This window comes from Schistocerca nitens, chromosome 5, assembly GCF_023898315.1.
Source record: "Schistocerca nitens isolate TAMUIC-IGC-003100 chromosome 5, iqSchNite1.1, whole genome shotgun sequence".
In the NCBI taxonomy this organism is placed as follows: Eukaryota; Metazoa; Arthropoda; class Insecta; order Orthoptera; family Acrididae; genus Schistocerca; species Schistocerca nitens.
Window position 1 is genome coordinate 512,175,539 of NC_064618.1, and position 13,169 is coordinate 512,188,707.

Here is a 13,169-nt window from a genome sequence, read left to right on the forward strand (position 1 = left end):
ATCATATGTGTTTCTGAATAAGAGAGGACTTAATAACAGTATTAAGTATTTTTATTCAAATGAATTAGAACCAAGTTAAGAAGAATTCCTTCATATTTTATATCATCTTAAGAGGCACTGGTTTTCCCTGGAGTTGGCTGCCTGCATCTATAATTGAAATGGAGGAAAAGAAGTCCACAATCATATTGTCGTAAAATTAACAGAAGGAGAAGCTTTCAGTAGATGAGAAATATAATTAAATTATATATACAGTGAAGGACACAGAAAAAAGAAATGACGCAAGGTAAAGTGAATGAACAATAGCACAATTTCGTACACGTGGAACATTTCATAATAATGCAGTTGTAGTAATATTCTCTTTTTATTGTAAGTAAAATGACAATTACCAATCAAATTTCCTTTTATTCTTTCCTTTTAATTAATTTTTTATTATTATAATACAACTGATGTCCTAAGTGCCACAACTTCAGGACACAGGTTGTAAGTAGGGTTCGCTAACTACTGTTATAGTAAGAAATTTCTATGACATTGTTATTAGTCATAAAAACTAATTGTCTGTATTTTCTGTTTGCATGAATCACAATGGGGAGCAAGTAAAGCAAAAAAGCAAAAACTGAGGAGAAATTTTGGAAAGAAGTAAGAAGCGGTCCCGGGTTATGTAAAATTTTCCATAGTAAACTGTTTTGTTCAGCGCAGAAAAGGTGGGATTGCTATGCAAGTTGCTTGCATGGTTATGCTTGGTAGTGCATCTTTTGATGTAGATAGAAACCTTTTCCTCATTATTCCCTTATTGAATTTTATTGTGGAAAATTTACAAAAATTTTTCAGTGTGATACGTGTTGTCAGTAAAACAAAAAATTGCAACACAATAGTTTGCATGTCATAGTAGACGTAAAACAGGCTTTGACATCACGTAAATTACGATTATCAAGTGTAATCATTAGCATATGGAATTTTTCCATTTTTTGTGAAAGTTTTATTTTTGCATATTAATACAACATAGCAGAAAAATATATGTCCACTGTTGATAACAACAGCGAAAACGTATTCAGCCAAGATGGCATAGAACTTCGCAATTGAACAACTGAAGTTCGGGCGTCATGAATGCCTACCACAGAAAGTTTAAGTAGGTCAGAGATGAGTGTCGCAGGTTTGATAAATGATGCTCGACAGCAGAATAACTTTGACGACACAATGTTTACAATTGAAGAGACAATGTCACGCATCTCCCAGGGCGATATACTGCTCATGAATGAAACATAGGAGAGATACAAATATGACTCTTGACAACACGTTACACACACCATTTGTTCACAACACAAACATTAACTTGGAAAGAACAGCTGACAGCAACCACAATGGTACAACTGTCACACTGCTATGGCAGTTGTTATATAACATAAACACGAAATTAGATAATATGAACACCAATTTCAGTGATATGAAACAAGATATGAGCACGGTGAAACAGCAACAAAACACTGTTACACAAGATCTAAATACAATGAAACAAGAACAAAAACAAGTATTCAAGGATTTGCAAAACACAGTCTCTCAGAAGTTCAATGACTTAGCCAAAAATTTTCGCACTGAAATCGACAAAAAATTGAATGATATGAAAAAACAAGTAAAGCATGAAGTACTTTCTGAAGCTAACAGTAACATTACGGAGTTAAAACAGAAGGTAGATTCTTTTAATGATCATCATGATCTAGTAGAGCAAAAGATAAAGAAAATCGCAGACGCGAACACAAACACTGAAACCACGCAGAACCAGTTGTGTTCGACAGTAAAAAAATGTAACCACTGTAGTTAACAAACTAAACGAAGACTATGAAGATGTACCTCTAGCTGTGGAAGAGCTTACTTTAAGGGTAGCAACATTAGAAGTTGACTAAACATGTGCTAAGAAGGAGAGAGAGAACACCTGAGGTAGGTACATTAGATAAGAGTAATAACATTGCAGAGAAGTTAGTAACCAATTGTAAGTTACACGCAGATGTAGTAGAAAAAGCTACTCAGAAAAAAGAAAATGAAATAGTTAATAAGGTAAACATTAACCTACAAGCTGCAGAAGATAAGATCCACAATCTTTTAGAAGAAAATATTACCGGATCTCAAAATATGTACATAAATAATACACAGGCTACAGTGAACAAATCACAACCCGTCGGTATTTATCCATAAATTGTCACAAGTTCTACAGCAGGTAGCAGTGACAGTTGTAGAATGCAAAACACAAACATTCTTAGCCACCTTGACATGTCCAAGGATTTTTGTCTATGCACACATGCCTCATCTCAGGGGCTGGGGCCATGCTTGTTCCACATGCGAGAAGTAGAAGGTAAAGAAGTCCCCAAGGTCATCAGTTTTGCTAGTTAAACATTATCAGAAGCAGAAAGATATTACTCTGTCTCAGAATTGGAAAGTTTAGCTGTACTACACAATAATTCAATTTCAAGATCATTTATATTAAAGGAAGTCAAAATGTTATTGCAGATGCCTTGTCTAGGTTACCACAATGTTTAGATTAATGTAGTGAATTGACACAGCAAGATGCAGAAATCAAAACGTTATTAATGCAAGGTACAACAAAACAGTATGAAGTGAATGAAAATTATACAACAGAAAGATCGCGTACATGGGTGTTTTGTTTCATAGGAAACACGAAAAATCTGATCAATGGTGTGTGTGTGTGTGTGTGTGTGTGTGTGTGTGTGTATTCCTGAAGATTATATCAACAAATTTATAAGACAAGCACATGAAGTATGGGGACATTACGGGGTAGGAAAATGTACCGAAAAAATTGCAACACTTTGTCATTTTCCAAATTTGAGAAGTGAAGTCATACAGGTATTAAGAAAGTGTACAATATGTCAAAAATCAAAACAGTCCAATGTTTCAAAATATACCGAACTACACCCAATATTCACAAAAAAATCCTCTAGATATAGTATCCCTGGAGATAGCTGGTCCATATCCAAGAAGTAAAGGAGGTGTAAGATACATAGTGGCACTATATGATATTTTCTCGAAACAGATCAAAATGTATGCCATTAAAAATGCAACAGCCACAAATATGAGAAAAAGAATTGAAGAAAACTATTTGAAAAGAACATGTAAACCAAAGGTACTACTAACTGATAATGTTTTGTATTTCATTGGGTGAAAGTGGAAACAATTTATGACCTCACAGGGCATAAAACATATTAGAGAGCTTTTTCAACCGGGAAGCAAGTCCCATAGAACAAGTCTTTAAAGAATTTAACTGGTTTATTAGGACATACACCCCTCACAAACATACCCCATGGGTAGCATATATGATTCCTTTCATGCAAGTTGTCAATAACTTTCCACATTCTTCAGCAGGTTTCACACTTGACGAATTGATGTTCCATACCATGTCAACCTACAGTGTGGGGGCAATTGTGTAGGTACATGGCGAAAGAACCCCTGGATATGGTAAAGTTAAAATTTATTTAAAAATGAAACAGCAGTAAAGATACAATCAAAGACCGACTATAAGCATTGGCAAAGACATTAGTTATGAATGCACAGAAAAGCGCAGACAAATGACCTTAAAACATCATTAACTTTTTTGTGCACGATTTTGTTTCACTCTCTCGTATGTAGAAGTTTTGTTAAGCCATACTGCTCCCAGTATGACGGACTACGAGTATTTTGTATTATATGTGTTTCTGAATAAGAGAAGACTTAATAACAGTATTAAGTATTTTTATTAATGTGAAATAGAACCAAGATAAGAAGAATTACTTCATATTCTATATCATCTTGAGAGGCACTGCTTTTCCCTGGAGTCGGCTACCTGCATCTACAATTGAAATGGACAAAAAGAAGTCCACGGTCATATTGTCGTAAAATTAACAGTAGAAGCAGCCTTCAGTAGATGAGAATTATATATAGTTAGTGATGGACACACAAAAAAGAAACAATGCAAAGTAAAGTGAAAAAACAATGGCACAATTTCATACACGCAGAACATTTCATAATAATGCAGTTGTACTAATATTCTCTTTTTATTGGAAGCGAAAGGACAAATACGAATCAATTCCGTTAATTTTTTTCCTTTAATTATCTTTCTTTATTATAACACAACACATGCTCAATTGGAGACACATCCAAAGATTGTGATGCCCAGGGAAGTTGCTGCACATTCTGCAGAGCATGCTGTGTTTCACGGGCAGTGTGTGGATGAGCATTATCCTGTTGGAACAACACATCACCTTCCTGTTGCAAGAACGGGTCTAACAACACTCTGCACATACTGAGTGCTGGTTTGAATCCACTCCAGAAACACCAAAGTCGAATAAGAGTTGTAGCTTATTGAACCCCAGACCATACAGGCCTAGGGCAGGGCCAGTGTGTCTCTGATGAGTGCATTTTACGAGACAGTGTTCACCATGTCTATGTCTTATGTGCAAATGACTATCACTTGCATGCAGGCGGAAACTGCTTTCATCACTGAAGACCATGGCACGCCAATTCCATCTTCCAAGTGATCATCTTACCGCACCAGTTGAGCCATGCGTGTTGAAGCTGTGGTGTGAGTGGAAGATGGGCTAGAGGTGTGCATGGCTAGAGATGTGCCTGCCTATAGTCCCACTGCTAATAACAGTTTCACAAGTTTCATGTTAACACGTTTGGGCTCTAAAGTCCTCTTATCTGTACTGTGGCAGCTGTACAATCAGCCACTACTGCCTTACAATGTCATGACCCTGGTGGGCATCCGGGCTGCGTGGATGTCCAGAACCTCACCTACAGATGAGAGAATGTTCATGTGACCACTGATAATAGCACTGTTGCAAAAACTGGTACAACACATCCAACTCGTGTGACAATTCTCCAGAAGGTCCATCCCGCCACTCAGAAGGCCACAATTTGACTCCTTCCAAACTCACTCAGATGGCTGAAGAAAGCAGAAGTGTGTCTCCATAGCATGGACGCCTGCTTGTTTCACACGATTGCATCACACTCACCCTTCTGGTTGTGAGCATTCCCTGTTAAAGGGCAGCTATGCCACTGCGCTAACTGTTGGCAGACGAAGTTGAAAACATTATCAGTACATCTACTATCCCCCTGGGGGTATATGCCATTATCGGATCAAAATCATCATCATCTTTCCACGTGAACTATTTTTCTCAGTAGTGTATTTAACAGACCAGTAAGGAATTAGGGCTGCTTTCAAAATTCATGGCTGACAAGTCCTACACAATCCAAAATTTAATTTGTCTTGGTGTGAAAATCAGTAAATAGGTATTGGTGTTAGTTATTCACATAAATCCATACAGGTAAGAGAAACTGTCATCATCATAGCTCCAAATCCTTGTTGCTTAAAAAATGTGAGTTAACTGCCATTCGAAAAGACAAACCATCAGCAAAATCTGAAGTCCCAGAGCCTCCTGGGGACACCAAATTTCATTTCAGTTGTGTGCATTGCCACAAAGACTGACATAATTGAAAACTGTTTCTGTAAAGTCAAAGTTTTTAAGGACAGTTTATCAATTACTGAGTAAAGCGACATTAGTCTATTGAACTAATTGTATAAATATTCTCTCATGGACATGTGGTGGGGGAAAATGTCCGTCTTAATGAACCGGACGATGAAGACACACACCTCCCCCCCCCCCCCCCTCTCTCTCTCTCTCTCTCTCTTTGCCTCTGCATGGTTACAGTGCCCTAGCCTCTCTCTCTCTCTCTCTCTGCCCTGCATGATTACAGTGCCCTAGCTGACTATATCAGCACCCAGTTGTGCTGCAGCGATGGCACCATGTACTGGGCTGAGACAATGTTGCCGTGCATGTGTGGTGTATTCTGTATTCTATTCTACTTCGTTCTGAAGAAGTACACTGTTCAAAAACTCGGTAACATTTTCAGTCTTGTTTATGCGCCTATTTACCACTCAACACCTCAACAACACAATGAGTCGTTGCACTTTTCTCCTCCCATTATTTGTGCAATACTTGAAATACTTCATGTAGTTGCATATTTATGTTACTTATTAAAGAAGATGCCTCTATGATGCCACAAATCACTTTCCTCTTAGCTGTTTTCCAGTTTCATAAGTAATTCTGCCATGGAGACTTGAAGAGAATTTTACTGAAATGTTACTGTACTTAATATGCAGTGTTACTTAACATGCATTTATTATTAGACACCATCATTACTGAGCACAATAATCTAAAATACTGCCAAGGATAAGCAAATCAGGCAGATATGTTCACAGATTTAAATCATCTGACAAACATTTTTCGTTAATTAAAAGAATTATAATGATTTCCATAGCTATAAGTTTAGTTTTATACAGTAAAGTGTAGAAGGGAAAATGTGCTAATTGCCCTAGACCCCTGGTTCCGCCGATAAATATCAGCTGCTCAACTTATGACCCATAGAAGTACATGTTGCCACAGCAAACACAGCATGTTAACTGATTCACTCATGAAATTTATGTAATGAAATGAAAAGTAAATTAATTTAATTAACTTATGCCAATGAATAACTATTCTCAGCTAGTTTAGGTAGTTTCCAGGCAGTCTTGGAAGTTTTTGAAAACCTCAGCTTCTTCCTAATTTAACACTCGTGAGAAAACAGCAATTCACATAATGAAGAATCAGATTAGGAATGATCTTTGCAGCATTCAACATTCGATATTTCAACACCAATGTGATCCAAACTATTCAAACATTCATAAAAAATGTTGCCCCATAAACTGTCCTCATGGAGTTTTACTGAGGTGATATTTTCCACCTGGGTAAGAACAATGCCTTCTGATGGGTACGTGAGCAATGGCTTTCCTGTAGAACAATTGTAAATGCCTTCTGATTGGTATGTTAGCAATGGTTTTCCTGTAGAACAACCATAATCTCTAACAGACATAGGTAAAGAGAGTGGCATGTCAAACAAACTCCCACATAGAAGGCACAAACACTTTGGACATCTTGTGACTCTTCTTGCCTGGTGCACCACATAACCTGCCAGATACTAAACTAAACTTTCTTTTGCTGAAGAGCTTTCAAGACTCTACAGTATATATGCTGTGGATTGGGTGAGCCACTTTGAAGTTATACGGAACACAGCATTTTTTAAATTATGTCTTCCAGTTACAGAACTCTGTTCTTTTACTGCGAATATCCAGCTAATGTCCACATCTGTCTTACGTATTACGTCAATGAGAATTCATGTTTATTTTCACAGTTTCCATCAAAAGATAATGAAAGTGTAACAGGAATGCAAACACACAGTAACAGTAACATGTGCAAGCTAGTCTACTACTGATGGATGATTATTGCAGCTCAGAGACCTTACAATCCGAAATGACGTTCAAGTGGATACTGATTAAATTTTGCTTTCAAGATATAGCTGAAACTTTTTTTTCACAAGTATTCAGATATTCCAAATGCACTTTCAATGGTTATGCTTAGAGATCGGAGAGTTCTTTCAGAAGCAAAGCTGTAATTTTTATCAGCAAAAGTGCTTCTCCATCTGTGAGCCTATGAGTTTTTGTGCAAAGCAAACTTACGAAACGAAGAGATAAGTGAGTCCACTAAGTTGTTCATACATCTAGTGAATGATTCCACTCATTCACTGCCTCTGAATGCTATCACATCAATATCCATGAAGAATTTTTCGCCATGGACTACTGAGTTACTGAATAACTTTACAGCTAACCTTACAATCATTTGTTGACATGATGTCATATCCACGTGGGTGGAAGTTAACTTGGGGTGAATTTTTAATCTGGCAAATCTAGGGCATTACCTTGTTCATACACACTGCAATAAAAATTATAGATGATTATCTCATTGTTAAATAATATGTTAGCTTTATCACAAAAATTATTTCTTATGCACTTTATTACATGAATAGCTTCTGAAAATGCCCAAATTCTTCTAGTTTCATAAACTGGATTTGATATAGAGCAAGCATTTTTATTCCACCTATTCCTAGACATTGCCACATCTTTTTATTCAATTGACTGTCATCAGGGGTGAATGCAATAATTCTTGTTCTGGCTTGCTCCAGCTGGATAATTATTTGAATCAGCATCTGCGACACAACATCGCTAGGAACTGCATTGTGACTTGCATACATGGCAACAGGGTGGATCCAGCAGAGGAACAAACAAATAGCAGAGCATGACTGCACATTTATTCTTACAATCATCTGGAGAATATTGCCCTAAATTTATGAAACCATCAACTTTCAATGAAGTGTTATGCAATTCTTCTTGGCGCTTAAAAAACCTTCACCAAATTTAGGAGATTTGTTTTGCAAGGAAGTGGCAACAATCCATGCTTCAAACAATGTCTGTATCCTTTGGGTGATTTAATTTTTAAGATCATTCTGTCCAGAAGAAAATCACTACCATATTGGATACACTTGTTGTTTTTCAATTGACAATTCTTATAGTAGTGTCTACTATGTTTTTCTCTCTCATATTGAGTTTAGAATGATTTAGAAGATCTGACTGAGCCATCTTACGCTTTTTGTCTGAGAGCTGTCTTCACAGAAGATTTATTTTGACATTTGCTGTTCTTAATTTATTATGTAATAGTACAACTTCCCCATTCTTAAACTCCACTGTTCTTTTTCATTAACTTACTGCTGCATGTGGTACTGATTCATTCTGCATTTTGTCCATTTTCCTGGACAGAAGAAACACTGAGGGACAACATATGTTCTTGCTCAACGTTTTCTTCGCTGCAGCTTTTCTTTTGTGGGTGTTTAGATAGATATTTTTGTAAATTATGGAAATGAATGGACTCAGCAGCCGGAGACTGTGTGTGTGTGTGTGTGTGTGTGTGTGTGTGTGTGTGTGTGTTTAGGTGTCCAATTCTGATTAAGGTGTGTTTTGCCGAAAGCTCTGTTTGACAGTCTTTTTGTAGTGCCTATCTGAGACTCAGCACCTCTTCTTTATGGTGAGCAACAACTGTTGTTGTTGTGGTCTTCAGTCCTGAGACTGGTTTGATGCAGCTCTCCATGCTACCCTATCCTGTGCAAGCTTCTTCATCTCCCAGTACTTACTGCAACCCCCATCCTTCTGAATCTGCTTAGTGTATTCATCTCTTGGTCTCCATTCACGATTTTTACCCTCCACGCTGCCCTCCAATGCTAAATTTGTGATCCCTTGATGCCTCAGAACATGTCCTACTAACCGGTCCCTTCTTTTTGTCAAGTTGTGCCACATACTCTTCTTCTCTCCAATTCTATTCAATACCTCCTCATTAGTTATGTGATCTACCCATCTAATCTTCAGCATTCTCCTGTAGCACCACATTTCGAAAGCTTCTATTCTCTTCTTGTCCAAACTATTTATCATCCATGTTTCACTTCCATACATGGCTACACTCCATACAAATACTTTCAGAAACGATTTCCTGACACTTAAATCTATACTCGATGTTAACAAAAACACTTTCCTCGTCATTGCCAGTCTACATTTTATATCTTCTCTACTTCGACCATCATCAATTATTTTACTCCCTAAATACCAAAACTCCTTTACTACTTTAAGTGTCTCATTTCCTAATCTAATTCCCTCAGCATCACCCGATTTAATTTGACTACATTCCATTATCCTCGTTTTGCTTTTGTTGATGTTCATCTTATATCCTCCTTTCAAGACACTGTCCATTCCGTTCAGCTGCTCTTCCAAGTCCTTTGCTGTCTCTGACAGAATTACAATGTCATCGGCGAACCTCAAAGTTTTTATTTATTCTCCATGGATTTTAATACCTACTCCGAATTTTTCTTTTGTTTCCTTTACTGCTTGCTCAATATACAGATTGAATAACATCGGGGAGAGGCTACAACCCTGTCTCACTCCCTTCCCAACCACTGCTTCCCTTTCATACCCCTCGACTCTTATGACTGCCATCTGGTTTCTGTACAAATTGTAAATAGCCTTTCGCTCCCTGTATTTTACCCCTGCCACCTTCAGAATTTGAAAGAGAGCATTCCAGTCGACATTGTCAAAAGCTTTCTCTAAGTCTACAAATGCAAGAAACATAGGTTTGCCTTTCCTTAATCTTTCTTCTAAGATAAGTCGTAAGGTTAGTATTGCCTCATGTGTTCCAATATTTCTACGGAATCCAAACTGATCTTCCCCGAGGTCGGCTTCTACCAGGTTTTCCATTCGTCTGTAAAGAATTCGCATTAGTATTTTGCAGCCGTGACTTATTAAACTGATAGTTCGATAATTTTCTCATCTGTCAACACCTGCTTTCTTTGGGATTGGAATTATTATATTCTTCTTGAAGTCTGAAAGTATTTCGCCTGTCTCATACATCTTGCTCACCAGGTGGTAGAGTTTTGTCAGGACTGGCTCTCCCAAGGCCATCAGTAGTTCTAATGGAATGTTGTCTACTCCCGGGGCCTTCTTTCTGCTCAGGTCTTCCAGTGCTCTGTCGAACTCTTCGTGCAGTATCGTATCTCCCATTTCATCTTCATCTACATCCTCTTCCATTTCCATAATATTGTCCTCAAGTACAGTATATATCTTACCCCTAGTAAGATAAGCGTCTACATCCTTACATTTGTCCTCTAGCCATCCCTGCTTAGCCATTTTGCACTTCCTGTCGATCTCATTTTTGAGACGTCTGTATTCCTTTTTGCCTGCTTCATTTACTGCATTTTTATATTTTCTCCTTTCATCAATTAAATTCAATATTTCTTCTGTTACCCAAGGAGTTCTACTAGCCCTCGTCTTTTTACCTACTTGATTCTCTGCTGCCTTCACTACTTCATCCCTCAGAGCTACCCATTCTTCTTCTACTGTACTTCTTTTCTCCATTCCTGTAAACTGTTCCCTTATGCTCTCCCTGAAACTCTGTACAACCCCTGGTTTCTTTAAGTTTATCCAGGTCCCATCTCCTTAAATTCCCACCTTTTTGCAGTTTCTTCAGTTTTAATCTACAGTTCATAACCAATAGATTGTGGTCAGAGTCCACATCTGCCCCTGGAAATGTCTTACAATTTAAAACCTGGTTCCTAAATCTCTGTCTTACCATTATATAATCTATCCTTTTCATAATATTGAAATAAATGAGGAACCACTCCTGGTTCTACAGACCACCTTTGTATCAGAATTGTAACTTATTTACTGTCAATGACAAACAAGTTTGCTTTTGTGACAAGTCCAAAATTCTACTTCTTGTTTTGGAGTTCTAAAGAAATGTTTACCTTTACTTTCTCTGTAGTTAGATCTGCAGGCTGGAACAAAACACATGTGCAATTTTTGTTGTTGTTGTTGCTGCTGCTGTTGTTATTGTTCTTCTTCTTTAAAGAAGAGTAACTGTAATGCCTAACATCACTTTATTGTTGCAGCTTTGAACTCTGCAACATTCACTTCTAACACCATAAACAAACTCACAAAATATAGCAAAACACACTTTCCGATTCAATAAAATCACAGCTTGTGTCCCAAGCCATAGTGCTGTTCGTAGTACAAGGACATACCACCTGTCACACACTACCTTTGTAAAGTGTGTGGAGTCAGAACACTTACTGTTATACCCGCTTTGTACGGTGGCACACAAAGTATTCCATGCACGAGAAAATGTATGTCTGGTAAAAGCTTTTATGGGCTTATTGTACAATTCTGCTGAAATATGTGTGCTCAGTGCATCACAATTTTTTCTTACATTAAATGTTAGTGAATCTCTTGTATATAAACAACACAATCTTGCAGGATATCTAATGCCAATACCTATAAAAGATTTCCATACACTTACCAGCACATCACCAAATAAAATTAACTTTCAAAGCTGACGACCATCAAGAACAGAGATGCTATACAACTATGCCCCCATTACTCAGTTCGAAGTCTTTCTCTTTCTCTTTGAAGAAGAAACTTGAGACAGAAAGAATGGAAATGTGAAGAAACAAAGGTGGTTATTCAAAGGATAATTCTCTCAAGTATATTCTGCTCCAACCACATGCAGAGAAAACAATTGTGTTTCTAATGTCCTGAATTTACTATCTTATTTTTGTGGTGAACGACCCCCGATTGTGATTCCTTATAGATTGGAGAAGCGAACCCATCCACTATATTGGAATCTGGCTGTGGAGTAGGTAATGCATTGATGTAATTTTTATGTAATAGGAAACTGAAAAATAACATACTAAGTGAAATCTTTTACCGATAATTACTAGTTACTGAGAAGCTGCATGTCACTATAGGGAAAATACTTATCCAACACTTACACTTACTGATAATCACTGGTAACTAAGAAGCTGTACATCACCATAGAAAAAAATACTTGCACAACACTTACACAAGACAGTCAAAACATGTACACAAAGTTGTTCAGTCTTTTTCTTCTTCTTATTCCATCTGACCAATGTAGAACACCTCCAATTAATGACTATCTCTACATATTAGAGGTCTACTGTCCACAGCAATAACAGCTTCGTATTTCTACTGGCCACTATCTTCTTAGGAACAGTTAATTGACAATAGGAAAAAGTTAATCAGTTTTTGACAAAAAATGAACTCCTTCATCACACTGGTCTTTACCCTACTGTAAGACAAGGTAGCCACTGCCCACCTTGTAAAATCTTTTATGCTAATGAGATAACTACAGTCATACCCAGTCAGACACTCATATGTTGCACAAAATGTCTATGAACACCTTTCTTAGTCACGTGAAAGAGATGTCAACAAGTTCTTCATGCAAGGACTTCAAACATATCACAATTTTGAAATGTGTGGGTCTGACTGACAGAAAAAGATAACTGTTGTCAACAGAATGTCAATGTATTTCAGCTTCATTTTCTAGTATCATGGAAGAGATGAGGAATAAACATGATTTTCAGGTGTAGTTCAGGGTATCCATCACCACAGAGGAGAATGGGAGGATCACTGTAAATTACACATATCTACTATTTACTTTTTCATTTACTCTTGGGCTCCAAATAGTAAAAGCTTTGTGCCAGGCATGGTGGAGGAAAGAAATGCACACTGTCTCATGGTGGTGTTCAGATGATCCAGAAACATTACTTTCATAGAACTAGTTCACCTGTCAAGTAATGTGGAACCAGTTATGTGCATATTACATAGATATACGGTCAGGTAGTTCTCTACATGAATAGTACAGCAGTGACATTTGTCTGTTTTGGAATCACTGATACCACCTTGGCACATGTGAATG

General features: G+C 37.4%; 1 protein-coding gene across 1 annotated transcript in view; it reads right to left on the reverse strand.

Moving 5' to 3' along the window:
- The window catches only part of LOC126259598 (lon protease homolog, mitochondrial-like), a 171,030-nt gene that overhangs the window by 115,268 nt on the left and 42,593 nt on the right, over window positions 1–13,169 (reverse strand). The window lies entirely within an intron of this gene.